General features: G+C 35.1%; 2 long non-coding RNA genes across 11 annotated transcripts in view; one reads left to right on the top strand and one right to left on the bottom strand.

Annotated features, from left to right (window-relative positions):
* Positions 1-17,008, top strand: part of LOC140511384 (uncharacterized) — a 304,185-nt gene that overhangs the window by 57,743 nt on the left and 229,434 nt on the right. For all 9 annotated transcript variants that reach the window (XR_011969534.1, XR_011969529.1, XR_011969531.1 and 6 more), the window contains one exon: positions 14,907-14,992. This is a non-coding gene — a long non-coding RNA (uncharacterized lncRNA). The remainder of the gene's footprint in view (positions 1-14,906; positions 14,993-17,008) is intronic.
* On the bottom strand, positions 416-14,524 carry LOC140511387 (uncharacterized). 2 transcript variants are annotated; one of them, XR_011969537.1, is made up of 3 exons: positions 14,136-14,524; positions 8,269-9,417; positions 416-2,147 (listed from the first exon to the last, which is right to left on the bottom strand). It is a non-coding gene; the product is annotated as an uncharacterized lncRNA (long non-coding RNA). The 2 variants fall into 2 exon arrangements; XR_011969538.1 differs by lacking the exon at positions 14,136-14,524 and adding an exon at positions 12,251-12,403.

The following is a 17,008-nucleotide window of genomic DNA, read 5'->3' as shown; positions in this document are numbered from 1 at the left end:
AAAGTCCATACCCTGAACAATGATCATTATTCTAAGAATCTTCTTTTTCTTTCTTCTGAGTCCACATCACCTCCTTCCTCTCTACTGGGTCTCTATCTTTTTCCCAATTGGAGTTCACTTGACATTTCTCAAATCTAGAGACCTGACATCTCAAAGCTATCTAAAATGAGAGGCATCTCCTTGAGAAGGAATCAGGGACAACCTGAAAGCATTCTAAATAGAGGTAACATTTACCCACATTACATAAATGCCTTCATAAGGCATTTCTCTGTCTCCAACTTCTTTGGAGAAGATAAATGAAGAATTAAAAAAGTTTGAAATACTGTTCTCAAAAGATTGTTGCTTTCAGAGTATCCTAATTGCTTATATGTAGCCTAGATAAAGGTAAATATAAAATTTGAACCAAGAAATGAAATAAAAGGTAATAAATAAAATTTATTAAAACATTTCCTGACAAACAAAACATCCTTAAACACAGAAAGACACAGTAAAACTAACCTGAAGAAAAGTAAAAACTTAGAGAGTAGTTGTTAGAGAGGTTTGAATATGTTCATGATGAAAAATTCAATTTATAGCAAAAAGGACAGGAAATAAAAGAAAGATAGGCAAGGAGACTTCTCTTAATAAATAAAGGCCAAATAGAGTCACATTCCCAGAGGAAATTTTTACTGAATCTCCAACCGTGGAGTAATTTCAAACACTACCCGCCATCAGATACAATACAAAGTTAATACATCTGGTTATTTTCAGCTAATGTCATAGTTCTCTTCAAAGATCCTGAGATGCTATTATCAAACTTCCCCTTCAGGCTTCAAGATAAACTAGAACAAGGCAGAGGTCAGGGATTCTATTTACTTTTTTTTATTTACCTGAATAGTATATCATTTGAAGTGCAGAAAATACAGACTACCTCAAAATATAGGCATCATCTACTCAGAATAGAAAAGTGCTAAAAACTGATTTGACAGGTGAACTTGCTTAAAGTTTTCCTGATTCCTATCATCTCATAAACATCTATTTATCATCATATTTTGTTCTGTTTATGATTTTTAGCAATGATTTACTAAAACTATTAAGATTTATGAGTGATATAAAGCTGAGAGAGCTAGTTAGCATACTAGATTACAGAGTCAGGATGCAAAAAGATCTCAATAAAAATAGAATAGAAATAGAAAGAACATTGAATTTATAGTCAAATGATTTGGGTTCAAAATCTGGTTCTGCTCCTAAATTTTCTGTATGAGTAAGGTAAATCACCTTGGAGCAACTAGGTGATACAATGGATAGAGTGCCAGACCTGGAGTCAGGAAGACTTATCTTCTTGGGTTCAAATTTGGCCTCAGGCACTTACTAGCTGTGTGACCCTGGGAAAGTCACTTAATCCTGTTTGCCTCAGTTTCCTCATCTATAAAATAAGCTGGAGAAGGGAATGGCAAACTATTCCAGTGTCTTTGTCAACATAACCCCTAATGGAATCATGAAGAGTCAGACATGACTGGAAAACAATTGAACAAAAGTTGCCTAAACTCTCCAGACCTCAGCATTCTCATTTTTCAAATTAGGTGGTCGACCTAGATTTTCTCCAACTTTAAAATGCTAAGCTTTATAATAAGAGAAAGTTAAAAGAAATAAGTATAAAGTCCTACGCAGGTTTAAAAAAACAAAACAAAACTATTCCACAAGTACAGTGGAAGAGTTGTAGATAAATAATAGCTCATATGAAAGACCTAGAGGTTTATTTGTATGCAGTTTCCATCTGGGTTACTAGTATGGCATGGTAGAGTCAGTATTTCAGTATGACAAAAAGCTAATACAATTTTAGGGTACATTAGTAGAAACAAAATGTCCAGAATAAAACATTTGATACCCTCACCCTACTCTTCACTAATCAGTTTACATATAAAATATTGTGAAGTTTGGGTGTTGGTTTTTGGAAGGACATTGACAAACCAGGGTAATATCTAAAAAAGATTGTACTATCAGATAGGGTAATGAAGGAATTGGGAGGTGTGAGTTAATCCATTGACAACCCACAATTACAAACATAACTTGTATAAAAGGAAGTCATGATGTAAATATGAGGCAGCTGAGATTCACTTCTGCCCCAGGAAGATTTATCTGGGATCCATCGATGGCCTTATTGGATCCTAAGAATACAAAAATAGTTTATAGGCTATTAGTAGGGAGATCAAGAGTTCCCAATTTTCAATTGTTTTAAACTTTCTTGCCAGTGGTTTTTATCTATTCTTATCTTTTTGAGCTGCTTTTTAACTGTCTCAGGGATTCCTATACCTACAAATATACATAGGTATGCATATATGTATTGTACATGTGTATATGTGTATGTATTATATATGTGTATATAAATAATTATACCATCATATATACCATATACACCACCACTTGTTTAAACCCTAAGTCTGGGTGACCAATGCAAAGGTGTCAAACATAATATTGCATTGGGGCCCCCAAATACTTTCAAGTATCAGATCAGATTAAAATATCATTGGGAAATATTTATCAAAATAAAATAAAACACAGATAATGTGAATATATGGTTACTTGGTTCTGATACCTGTCCCTATTACCTACCTTGTAGTTTCTGTTTCTACTTAGGACACAACTCTGTTGTGTTGCTTCTAAAGACTGTGTCCTGTTGCTTTTAAAGACACACAAGGAATTTCAACTGACCAAGAGATTAAATGGTCACTTATATTGGGTTAGGTAGAAGATACTCTAATCTTGTCAAAGAACAGTTGTGCCCAGCATAGGGAAGTGAGGCAACATCTTCTGTGTTCTTGGGTCATTCAAACAATCTCTTTCTGACCCCTCTTAAGGTTGTGTAGACTCTCTAACTAGAAAGAGGAGAAATAAATTCTTTATATTCCTATCAGAGACCATAGTGTTCCCTTCTCCTTGAGCATTTCCTATCTGTCCTCAACTGTGAAATTACACTAAAGGGATGGTTTATTTATCTCTGCTCCACTTCTAAATCCAGGTCTCTTAAAGAGGGTCTATAACCTTATCTGGGTAAATGATTCATCTATTTTTCTAATCTTTTTTATAAGAAGGGTTATCATCCTGAAAGGAGGATTATGGCATAACGGAAAGTTCACTGACTTTGGAATAACTACATTTGAATGCCAGGTCCACTGCTAATGAATTGTATGACCTTGGGCAAATTTCTTAACCTCCCTGGGTCTCAGTTTCCATCTCTGAATTGAGGAGCTTGGGCAAGGTCATATATAAGCTTCCTTTCAGTGTTAAATCCCGGATTTACTTAAAATGATCCCTCCTAAAAGCGACTTCCATAGAAACATCCAACAACTGTTCAATAGACATGCAGACATTTGTGGAGTTATTATTAAGTCATCATTCAATTGTATTTTAACTCCAAGTTGAACAATTGCAACTACTTTGACTTTTTGTATTAGGGCTGTTTTCTTGTTCTTTAATAAGTTTTGTTGATGTCCTTTGGCCCCTGAAGAATAATAATGGACCACATTTTTTCTTCAAAGAATCATCGTTAAGCTAAATCCTTCTGATTCAGCTAAATAATTAAATCCTAACCAGAATAAAACAAGATTTAATTCATGCCAATTGATACTAAGGCATCTTACACAAATGTTCAAACACGGTACAATTAGTTCACGGTTCATAATTTTTCTTAAGCTTCTTATATGGGGTTGTGAGGTTTTTAGATTCTTTTCCAATCAAATCGGGAAACCTGTCAATAAAAGCCTCTCTCAGCATGGGATCAACTTCTCTTGCAGTGGGAATCAAAGCCCTACTCCAGCATGAGTGAATTAACATCCAAAGTCTCAATATAGTCTCCAAACATGAACAGGAATTTAATATGATGTTTGGTGGAGTTAAATATAAAGCTTGTTAAGGCTTTCAGATTGACAGCCCTGAAAACTGAAGCACATATGATGAGGAAGGTATCAAATAGATGAGATATAGGGTCGGGGTAGGGGTGAGGAACCCACAGACCATGGCACTGTAGGGTTTTATGTCTCAAAAAAATGGTAAAAGGGAATTAAGGTCTGGCCACTAGATAAGTAGCCATGGCACATTAGACCCTCAGTTTCTTCCTCATTATACTTTAGCAAAATAATGCTTCTATTACCAAACTCACAGTGTTGTCACTTTCTAAATTTCAAAGCATGATAAAAATGTGAAAATATAACTTTTTGTTATTGTTGCATAGTGTTTCATGTTTAAAAAAAATCAGAAATCTCCTAGACTGACTCTCTGTACTTCATAAAATATTCCAAGAAAAAAATTAATCACCTCTATCCACTGAAGATAAAGACACTTTAAAGACATGGGTTCCATTCTCAGATTGAGGAGGCAGCTGAGAGGGAGATTAAAGGGGGAATCCCATTGATAGTTAACGATGTTTTTTCCCCAAAGATTATTGAGTTAAATTGTCTTCCCTTGAACTCTTGTTTCTTCGATTTAATACAGATTATATATTTTTGACTTTGTAAAAAGTATTTTCCAATTACATGAAAAGGTAGCTTTCAACATTCATTTTTATAAAGTTTTGAATTTCATATCATTTAAACTCTCCCTCTCTCCCCAAGACAGGAAGTAATCTGATATAGGTTATATATGTGCAATCATGTAAACATTTTTTCACACTACTAATGTTGTGAAAGAAGAAGCAGAACAAAAGGGAAAAACACAGAAAACAACAAAAAGTGAAAATAGTATGCTTCAATCTGCATTCAGACTCCATAGTTCTTTTTCTGAATGTGGATAGCATTTTCCATGATGAGTCCTTTGAAATTGTTTTAGATCACTTATTGCTGAGCTCAGTCAATCATAGTTGATCAACAAATAATGTTGCTATTACTGTGTATAATATTCTCCTAGTTCTATTTACCTCATGCAGCATCACCAGTTCATGTAAGTCTTTCCAGGATTTTCTGAAATCTGCCTGCTCATGATTGCTCATAGACAATAGTATTCCATTACATTGATATATTACAACTTTTTCAGTCATTGTCCAATTGATGGGCATCCCCTAGATTTTCAATTCTTTGCCACCACAAAAAGAGCTATTATAAATATTTTTGTACATATAGATCCGTTTATCGTTCTTATTATCTCTTTGGGATGCAGACCTGGTAATGGTATTGCTAGATCAAAGGGCATGCATAGTTTTATAGTCCTTTGGACATAGTTCCAAATTGCTCTCCATAGTGGTTGGACCAGTTCACTATTCCACTAGCAATAGATTAGTGTCCTAATTTTCTCACCTATTCCCCAATATTTATTATTTCCCTTTTTTTGTTATATTACCCAAAATGATAGGTATGAGATAGTATTTAAAAATTGTTGTGATTTGCATTTCTCCAATCAGTAGTGATTTAAATTTTTTTCATACAACTATAGATAGCTTCAGTTTCTTCATCTGAAAACTTCCTGTTCATATCCTTTGATCATTTACCAACTGGGGAATATCTTGTATTATTATAAATTTAACTCAGTTCTCTATATGATGAAGAAATGAGGCCTTTATACTTGCTACAAAAGTTGTTTCCTAGATTTCTGATTTCCTTCTATTCTTGGTTGCATTGATTTTGTTTGTGCAATTTTTTTTTTTTAATTTAGAGTTTTTAAGTTATTCTTTTTGCTTTTCAAGATGTTCTGTATCTATTTTTGGTCATAAATTCTTCCCATCGTCATAGATCTGACAGGTGAACTTGCTCTCCTAATTTGCTTATAAGTGACACATTTTATGTCTAAATCATGTACCCATTTTGAACTTATTTTGGTATAGGGTATGAGATGTTGCTCTAGGCCTAGTTCCTGCCTTAGTAATTTCCTGTTTTTCCATCAGTTTTATTCCACTAGTGAGTTATTATTCCAGAAGCTGAAGTCCTTGAGTTTATCAAAGAATAAATTACTATTATTACAGACTACTGAAATTGTATTCACCTCCTTAAAGTCTTATTAATTTCCTGGTTAGATTTATCTACTTCTGAGAAGAGGAGGTTGAGATTCTCCACTATTATAGTTTTGCTGTCTATTTCTTCCCATAACTCACTTAACTTCTCCTCTAAGGATCTGGATGCTATATCACTTAGGCAAATATGTTTGTATTCATATCACTTCATTGTCTATAGTACCTTTTAGCAAGATGTAATTTCTTTTCTTGTCTCTTTTAATTAGATCTATTTTTGCTTTCACTTTGTCTGGAGGACTGCTACCCCCCATTTTTTTTTTTTTTACTTCAGCAGAAGCATAATATATTCTGCTCCAGTCCTTTACCTTTACTCTGGGTGTGTCTCTGTCCTTCGGATGTGTTTCTTGTAAACAGCATATCATAGGGTTCTGTTTTTAATCCGCTCTGCAATCCACTTCCATTTTATGGAAGACTTCATCCCATTCACATTCACAGTTATGTTTACTAACTGTGTATTTCCTTCTATCTTGTTTCTTCATTTATACTTTTTTTCTCTCTCTCTTGTCACCCTGTTCCTCCTTACCAGTGTTTTGTTTCTGACTACTGCCTCCCTCAATCTGCCCTCCCTTTTATCAGCCCCCGCCCCCTTTTCCCTTTCCCCTCATACTTCCTTATAGGCAAGATAGATGTCTTTACTCAAATGAGTGTGTATGTTATTCTCTCACCTAATCCAATGGGAGTAGGGTTCAAACAATGATCACCCACTCCATTCTTTCCCTTTACTGTAATAGGTCTTTCATGCTTCTTCATGTGATATATATTATCCCATCCTGCCTCCTCCTTTCCTCTTTCTCTAGAAGAATCTTTTTCCCCCTAATTTTTATCATCACATAAAAGTCAACTTATACCTATGCCTTCTAAATATACCCCTTCTAACTGCCCAGATAGAGGTACAGTTCTCAAGAGTTACAAATATTGAAACTTTTTCTCATCAGAATTGATCCAAAGAGGGAATAACATACGCATTTATTTATGTATAGAAAGGGAAGAAAGAAGCAAAGGGGATAAGAAAGGGGGATGATAGAAGGGAGGACAAATTGAAGGAGAGGGTAGTTAAAAGTAAAACACTTTTGAGGAGCAACAGGGTGAGAGAGAATAGAATACATAGAGGGATAGAATGGAGGGAAATACATTTAGCAATAGTAACTGTGAAAAAAACTTTTGAAGCAAGTTTCTCTGATAAAGGCCTCATTCCTCAAACATATAGATAACTGAGTCACATTATTAAAAAATAAGAACCATTTCTCAATTGATAAATGATCAAAATATATCACCAACTTTCAGATGAAGTAATCAAAGCTATCTATAGTCATGTGAAAAAATACTCTCACTATTGATTGGAGAAATTAAAATTAAAACAGTTCTGAATTATTACCTCATACTCATTAGATAAACTAATAGGAAAGAAAAGGTAAATGACAAAGGTAAATGGAGAAGATGTGGGAAAAAATGAGACATTAATGCACTCTTGGTATAGTTGTGAACTGATTCAACCATTCTATAGAACAATTTATAACAATGCACAAAGGGTTATAAAACAATGCATACCCTTTGACCTACTAATATCACTACTAGGTCTATATCTCAAGAGAGATAAAAAACAAAAAGGATAAAAGGATGTATATGGCAAACATATCTATTCTGGGGCAAAGAATTAGGAATTTAGAAGATATCCATCAATTGAGGAATGACTAAACAAGTTGTGGGATATGATTATGATGGAACACTATTGTACTATAAGAAATGATAAGCAAGATGCTCCAAGATAAACCTGGAAGGACTTGCATGGTAAGATGCAAAGTGAAATGTATGGTTTACAAAGTAACAGCAATATTGTATGATGAGGATCTGTGAATAACTTAGCTATTCTCAGCAATAAATGATCCAAGGCAACTCTGAAGGTCTTATGATGAAAAATGCTATCCATCCCCAGACAAAGAACTGATGGTGTCTTATATGAATTGAAGTATACTTTTTAACTTTATTTTTCTTCTGTTTTTTTGTTTTCTTTCACAACATAACTATTATAGATATGTTTTGCATGATTACACATGTATAACACATATTGAATTTCTTGCCTTCTCAATGAGAATGGGTGGGGAGAGAATTTGGAACTCAATGTTTTAAAAACAAGTGCTAAAAATTTGTTTTTACATATTACTGGGGAAAGCTAAATTACTAAATATAATAAGATATAAAATTATAAAAAATATTAAATATTATCTTTCCATGTAGGGATATAAACAATTTAAGGTTTATGAATAACATTTTGATTTTTCTTTCCTGTTTACCTTTTTATGCTTCTCTTGAGTCTTGTATTTGAAGACTGAATTTTCTGTTTGGCTCTGTTCTTTCCATGAAGGATGTTTGAGAAAGTCCCTTATTTCATTCAGTGTTCCTCTTTTCCCCTGAAAGATTAAGCTTAACTTTGTGGGGTAGTTGGTTCTTATTTCTAATCCAAACTCCTTTGCCTTCCAGAATATCATATTCCATGTCTCAGATTCTTTAATATAGAAGCTGCTAAATCCTCTGTAATCCTAACTGAGACTCCTTGATATTTGAATCATTTCTTTCTGACTGCCTTGCAGTATTTTCTCTTTGACTTGATAGTTCTGAAATTTGACTTCATTATTCCTTGCAGTTTTCATTTTGGAATGTCTTTTAGGAGGTGCTCAGTGGATTCTTTCAATGACTATTTTACCCTCTGGTTCTAGCATATCAGAGCAGTCTTCCTTGATCAGAAGGATTTCCTAGAATGATGATGAGGATAATAATAGCACCTACCTTCTATGGTTGTTGTGTAGATGAAATAAGATAATAATTATGAAGTGCTTATCACAATACCTGGCACAATACAGTAAGCACTATATAGATGTTTACTATTGTTTCATCATCATCATCATCATCATCATCATCATCATCATCATCATCATCACTGGAGTTCAGTGTCAAAATTTTTGTTGACAATGTTCTTTTATTCTGCACAGTAAATATCAATGGAAATGGTTCTTGTTCAGAAGTTTATTTGTTCTTTCCTTTCTCTATGGGTCACCTCATGCTGTTTTATACCATTCCTTATTATTCCAGATGAAATGAGGTTCTTGATTGACTTTTATCCTGAAGCATAAGCATGGATTCCATTTTCAAGACAATCTGAAATGACTTGTTGATGCTTTCAAGCACCATTTTTGTAATTCAAAGAATCTTTGATCTCATGGATGTGGATATTCTCTCCAGTGGTGCAGATCATAATCTTAGACACACACACTCGCAAGCCATGACTGCTCATTATGGTTTTCAATTAATCCTCTAGATGGAGCATACCTCATATCCTGGTAGTTTATCTTTAGATTTTTTGATAATACATGATTATCAGTTGAGGCACGCAGGTCATCTGTCTGTTATCTCTTACTCCTGCTGTATGGCCAGTCTGCCTCCTTCTGTGGACATAACCATAGATGAATCAATGGACTCCTAATATCAAAGATCATAGGATCAGATATTTAGAGCTAGAAGGCACCTCAGAGTCCCAATCCCATCATTTTACAGGAAAAGAAATTGAGGCCCAGGGAGATTAAATAACTTACTCATGATCCCACAGACATTAAGTAGCAAAAGCAAAATTTGAACTCATATCCTGACTCCAGAACCAGTATTCTTACCACTCTACCATGCGTGACAATGATTCCTATGCAAATTCTTCATTAGTAATATGTTGCAGTATAAATATATCTATCACATATGTTATTGTTGCCCTTTGAAGCCCTAGAATTTTGATTTCTTGAGGATTCATAGCCATATTGCATTACACAAAGAATTTTAGTATTAAAAATGAGAACTGCTTTTTATGGGAGCAGCTCAGCATGATAAACACTACTTAAGTTTATAAATATCAGTCCAGTCCACTTTGTTCCTCCAGTAAAATTCTTATACTTCATTATCAATCTGCACCTTCCTTTGTCCAATATAGATTTACTGATAGATAGTAAGTTCTGTTACATGTTTCTATTTAAATATCCAATTCTAGAGATCAGACATTCTTAATCAAAAGTTATTCTATGATTTCATTTTGCTTTCTGGTTCCATTTTTAACAATATAACACCAGTGGAGATACATCTGCATGTGCAATGTAAGGAGGGTAGAGTTGTTTGACTCATGCCTAGTCGTTTCCTTTCCCTCCTCTGTGCTATAACACAGGGGCAGAGATGAATCTGTTCCAAGATTATACTCTCTTTTTCCTGGCAGTAGTTTAGGTTGTAATCCTGTCTTTGGTCACCTCCCTTTACTTTCTACCCTCCACTTTTTTTCCTATGGAGATTTAATTAGCCATACCCTGTTAGAACAATTAGTCTAGAAACAATATAATGGCCCTCAGATCCATATGACTCTCTCCTTTGCTATTTTATGGAGTATATATGAGATGAAAGGTTAGTAGTACAATAGGAATTGGATGGAACTCCAGTTATGAAAATCACTAGCATACAGATAGATGTCCTGTCCCATTTACAATTCATGTTTATCTCCTGTCAACTCCTGGCCTCTTTATGTTTGGGACAAAGATCAGGATATCTGAAATTTAGGTAAAAGAAAGTAGCAGAATATATCATGGTGTTTGTTAATGGACAGACACAGAAGGGAGAAGTTAAGGAAAGAGCAGAACTTTTATTTTTAAATGAAGCTTCCTTGATTCCTTGAAGAAAAGAGTACAACTCAAAACTTCAACTTGAATCTGCTCCCAAAGGCTGGTAGGAGGCTAATGGACCTCTTTGATCTCTCCTTTCTCTGTAGCAGTTTTCTATCCTTTCATTTTTGCATTTCAGTTTTTTCCTTCAGTTTCTTCTTTTAACTGCTTCTCCCGTGCAACTACTTCTATCTGGCTCAGCTTATTAAGTCCTGACTGAGGCTGGTGATGCTGTCTCATCAGTGCAAATACTGCTTAGCTCTTAAAGTCACTGTTCCTTCCTTAGTGTGTTTTGCAGACTATTAGTGCTTTTAAGAACTGGCCATGACTCAAGTCTGCTTTCTAGTGCAAAGATCTCAGTAGTTCCAAATCATAATTAGAACTGAGAAGGAATGCTTGTCCCCCGATTCCAGTCAGTTGTCCAACTCCTTTTACAGCTAAAATGACAAAGTTAATGGGATTCATCCTCCTATGAAATATAAGTATGTTAGTAGTTACATGGATTCTATGCTTAGGACACCAACAGTGAAGTAAATATGTGATTTTTAATACTTTTTGCTTATTCACCATTCTGTCATCATTAGTCTCAATATTATGTAACTGGAAACATTTTAGATTTGCATTTCTTTATAGGTTGCCATGGCCCAGTGATTCATTTTCTAGTGGCCAATTGAAGGTTTCCCAAACTTTGAACAATGGCTAAATTTGGCTTTGGAAAGCAGACACAATTTTCCAGCATGGTTACAGATTGCTGGAGTTTGATCTCTGCTGGCATAGCCTTTGAGAATCCAAGGGTAACTCAATACCAGCATTTTAATTAGTTTAGTTCCCCATAGGACATCTGAGCAAATAAATATATCACAAATGTCATATTTCAGTCTGAAATAATTCTGCTTCCTAAATTGCCTAATTACTTCCCAATTTCCATGGTTGGTTCATTTATATGTATTTATATATTTTAAAGTATAGATCTTGAGTTAGTGGACTCAAAAGAAACAGGAAAACATATTTTTTATGTAGTAAATTGTAAATTACACAAAAGTTAAAGGCTAAAGAAAGTGAGAAGCCACCTTGATACTTGGGCCATGGCACCCAAGTTCCTAGATAGTAAAAGTTCTCACTGACTATTTCTTGTATGGAAATTTCTTTTTACAGGACACAGAGCAATCATGGAAGGTTGAAGGGAAGGCAGATGAGAAGGGTTATTGATGGCAACATTAATAACCACCCTCTAGAATTCTCTGTTGCAGTGAGCAAGGTGCTCAACCTTCAAATATGACACTGTGTGACAGGGTATAATAATATGTGACAAATTACTTAGTTGGCGAGCATGTTTTATTTCCTTTTTTGTTTTTTAGCTGTGTGCTTTTGAATCTTTTTTTTTAGAGATAGTAGCCCTGGTTTCACTCTGCCAAATCCTTCTTAATTTTAACTTGTGTGAGGAGGCAAAATTTTCTCTAGTCCTGTACTCAATGCCCTGAAAGATGCTACAAATAATTCAATAAAGAATAGGAAAGGAGAAACAATGAAAGAAGTAACCAATTACATAGCATCTGCGAGAGAAAATCACAAAAAATGTAGAATAACTCACTTTCTATTTGTCCTTTCTCTCTTGGCTTGTAAAATTGATGGAGGAAGCCATGCGTTTCTTCATGTCATGTCTAACAATGAAGGGAATGTTCATGTTTGTAATATTAGTCAATGATTAGCATTGTCTTGTCAACATTAACATAAAGTAGCTTGTTTTCACATTTACCAACTGGGTTGGTAAGGCTTATTTTCTTTTTAAAGTAGAAAACTTTTTTCATGAATGAAAAAATATTTTCCATCTTATACTGATAAAAATAGTATTGCCTCAGTTAATCATATTCTATATTTCACTATAGAAATATATTGCATCTTAAATATTTAAGTAGCTGTAAATTCAAAGCAGTATGCTATACTCTATAGAAGCTTGTCATTGGAAAAAATAAGATGCAAGTTGAAGTTTTTCCTCTGGGACATATTAACATTTAACATTTAATCTTTCTGGCCCCAGGTGACTGCTACTATAAATTACAGCGAAGGTATTAGTCTGCTTAAGTGAAGAGAGATTCCATACCAGAAGATCCTTCCATGGATTAACTTGCTATTCTGGGTATGAGAGAAAGAGCAACTATAAATAAGAAAACAATTCCATAAAGACAATAGTCATTCACTACTAGAAATTACTTTACTTTTTAAAGATCTTCCTCTGCTACTTCCTTTGAGAAATTTAACTACATATTTTTGGACATAAAGTCTAGGATTTAATATCATACCAAGTCATAAGAGATGCAGGTGCAAGTCTACTTTTGCCATCTTAGAGAAGAGTCCCCTGAAGACTTTGATCTGAAGGAAGAGTAGTTATCTAGAAAATCATTTCAGGTATGTTGTATTACAGTGCAGCATCTCCTACTAGGATCACCTGCAAAGACTGACTGCTGGAGTGATGCCATGCATCTTTCCTCCTTCACTGTTAGAAATCAGTACATTGAAAGTCATGTAGAGCAGTATGTCTAAAATGGATATCTATTTTTTTGTTATTTCCTTCACTTCTGTGTGAAATGCAAATTATAAACTCTGATTTTAGCGTTTTAAGAAGAGGAATACTCACCACTGTATTTTATTCTACCATAAAACCCCATTGTGAAGCTAATATGGTGAGGATCTCTAAAGTGGGAAGAGGGAAGATTCCTTCTATCCACACATACCACAACCCTTCTATGACTTAATGAATATATACTTAGAAGTTGCCTGAGGCACATATAGGTTAAATGACTTGCCCAGGGTCAGATTATTAGAGGTAACTAGGTGGCAGAGTGGATAGAGTGCCAGGTTTGCAGTCAGAAAAACTTGAGTTCAAATCTAGCCTCAGACATTATTAGCTATGGGACTCTGAGTAAGTTACTTAATCTCTCTTTGCCTCAGTTTCCTCAAATATCAAATGAGGAGCACCTATTTCATAGAGCAATTATGAGCATCAAATGAAATAATATAATACAATAAACTTTTATTAAAGCTCCTACTGTGTGGTAAGAAGCAGGGACACAATAGCAAGGACAGCCCCTGCCCTCTAGGACTTCAGAATCTAAAGGAAAAAACAACACACAAAAGGGGTCAGGAAAGTAGGGTTTGGGGGGGAACACCAAGGGCTAGCTGTTGAGGGTACATCTTGTTCCATAGAATTGAAACCAGGCATAGCAGAAGGTGCAAAGGGGAATAAACCTAGACTCCGGTTTCTGCCCTTTATAAAAGAAAGCATTGGGAGGAGTTCGTACTCTGCCCTACAATCAGAAAGAAAAGAAGGCTAAGGCAAATAACATCGATCTAGCCTTGAGTTAGTAGAAGAGTTTAAAAATGATTAACTTCTCCTGTGAGAGATGTCTTGACTTTTGGAGTTGAAACCAGGTAGAGCAGCAAATACAAAGTAGAAATAATATGTGTAAGGCACTTACCACAGGGTCTGGCACATGCTAGGCACTATATGAAGGCTTCTTTCATTCACCCTGTCCCAGGATCACAGTTGCTGTTATTATCACTCAAAGAAGACAAAAAAATAATGGCATCACTTTGTCAGGGTTGGTATGTCCAACTGTAACTGATCAGACCAATACTTGCTAAGAAGGCTCCAGCACAGGTCAGCCACAAATAGTTCATATGAACATTTGGAGTGGAGATGTCTCTAAATTTGTGCCTCTAATGTTTCTTTTGAGTAATTGCAATTCTGCTTTGCTCATAGAGCATAGCACACTCTTTGATATGGGGACACCATGCTAGGCAGTCCTGTGCCAATGTCTTTCATGTCCCACAATCGATTCCTAAGTTCTTCAGAGAGATCTGGACAATGCCCTTTTATTGCTTCTACTGACCTCCATGTGAGAACTAGCCTTATGTGAGTTGTCCATAAAATAGTCTTTTAGGCAAACACATGTTTGACATTCAAACAATGTGGTCAGGACATCAGAGTTGTGCTCTCTGCAGTAGAGTTTAAATGCTTATCAGTTCAGCTCAAGAAAGGATCTCAGTGTCTAGTACCTTATCTTGCCAGATTATTTTCAGACTCTTTCAAAGACAATTGAAATGAAAGTGATTCAATTTTCCTGGCATGATACTGGCATACTGTCTAGGTTTTACAGGCATACAACAATGGGGTCTGCACAATGACTCTATAAACCTTCAGTTTAGTAGGCAGCCTAATAATTCTCTTCTTCAACTCTTTCTTTCAGAGCCTCCCAAATACTGAACTAGCTTTGGCATTGTGAATGCCAGCCTCATCATCTATGTGGGTATCTCTGCAAAGTATACTTCTAAAGTAAGTAAATTTATTCACAGCGTTCAGAAGCTCTCCATTTGCTATAACTGATGTTTCCACATATGAATGGTGCAGTGCTGACTAGTGGAAAATTTCTGTTTTCTTGGTGTTAATTATCAGGCCAAAATAAGCACAAGTAACAAAGAATCAATTTATACTTTGATGTATCTCAGCATTAGAGGTTGCATTGAGTGCACAATCTTCCACAAACAAATGGTTGAGCACCAATTCTCCCTCCACTTAAATCTTGGTTTATAGCCTTTTCAAGTTAAATAATTTACTGACAGTGAAGAGCTGACCTTGATGTAATTTTTGTTCTCATTGAAGGTATCTGACAACATTGCTGAAAACATCATGTTAAAAAGCATGGGAGCAAGTAGAGTCTTATTTCACTTCATTGTTGACTAAGAAAATGTGAGAACATTGCATATTATCCAGAACCTGTGCAAGCATGTCATTGTAGAAGTGGCATACAATACTGATGAATTTCTCGGCACAACCAAATTTTTCCATGATTTCCCACAAGCCCTGATGATTGACAGTATCAATGACCTAGGTCAGATCTATGAAAATTACATACGGACCTCTGTACTGCTCCTGGCATTTCTCCTGGAGTTGTCAGGCAGCAACACCATATTAACCATCCCTCAGCCCTTTCTGAAGCCACACTGGCCCTTGGGTAGATGAACATCTTCTAGACAAAGGATCAGTCTATTAAAGAGGACTGTGCTAAGAATTTTGCTGGCAATGACTAAGAGAGAGAGCCTCCCCCCACAATGATTATCACAGGATAACATGGTAACTATTACATGAGTAAGAATCACATATCAGATGCAAATCCTGCTATTTCTGAATTCAAGCACAGCATTCCATTTCCCTATTGTGTATGTATACACACACACACACACACACACACACACACACACACACACTTATGTAGCACAGTGGAGAGAGTCCCAGACCTGAAGTCAGGAAGACTCATCTTTCTGATTTCAAATCTAGTCCTGGACACTTTCTAGTTGTGTGACCCTGGGCAAGTCACTTAACTTTGCTTGCCTCAATTCATAACATGTAAAATGAGCTAGAGAAGGATATGGCAATCCACACCAATATCTTTGCCAGAAAATCCCAAATATGGTTACAAAGAGTGAGACATGTTTGAACAACAACATGAATTCACTAGTATTTTATCAAGTGACTGAAATGGATAAAAGGGGTAAAGTTAAAAAAATTACTCTATTTTTTCTCAGAAGAGAGAGTTCAAGAATCCCTGATAAGTCTAAACAAAGACATTGGGTTTAGCATCAAAGGTGTGTTCTTGAAACCCTCCTCTGCTATTGCTAACTGTAAACTTCAACAAGGCATTCATTCCTCGATTCCCCAGTCCCTTTACATCTAAGATGAGGCATTTGGACTAAATAACCACTACAGACCACTCCACTTTCAAATTAATGATCTTATAACCTCACAAACAGAATAATATAAGATTTACAACGGAAAAACTATATTCCTGGCTTTACTATTGTTGTTCTTAATTTCTCTTAAGTGAATTACTAATTCATGCCAGAAATTTTTTTAAAAAAAAGACCATTGTCATATTATAACCTGTAATCCTAAAGGAACTACCTTACATTACCTAATAAAGCTCAGTCCTAATTTCATTTGTGTCTCTTATGAAAAAATGCTATTCATTATTTCCTATTAATTCTGATTAATTTAGGTCTTATGTTTGTTTTCTTCACAGGGTAAGTAGAACAAGCATATCAGAAAGGTGTTCTTACACTCTTTTTGCCCCAATAAGTTTCTACCTATTGAAAATATTTGAGGTTTTGGTTTAGAAATGATTGGCACAAACTTTAGAGGAATTTATAGAATTGATTCTAACTGAATCTGTTTACCACAACTCTTTCAGATAACTATTAGTATAAAGGTTAACTTTTGTTTTAATTCTTATATCTCATTTGAAACATTATCCCATATTGAAAGGGCTCTATCAAAGTCAAAATTAGTGAGAAA

Source organism: Notamacropus eugenii, chromosome 6 (genome assembly GCF_028372415.1).
Source record: "Notamacropus eugenii isolate mMacEug1 chromosome 6, mMacEug1.pri_v2, whole genome shotgun sequence".
Classification (NCBI taxonomy): Eukaryota; Metazoa; Chordata; class Mammalia; order Diprotodontia; family Macropodidae; genus Notamacropus; species Notamacropus eugenii.
Note: the sequence above shows the minus strand (reverse complement) of the source record. Positions and strands in the feature narration are given on the sequence as shown.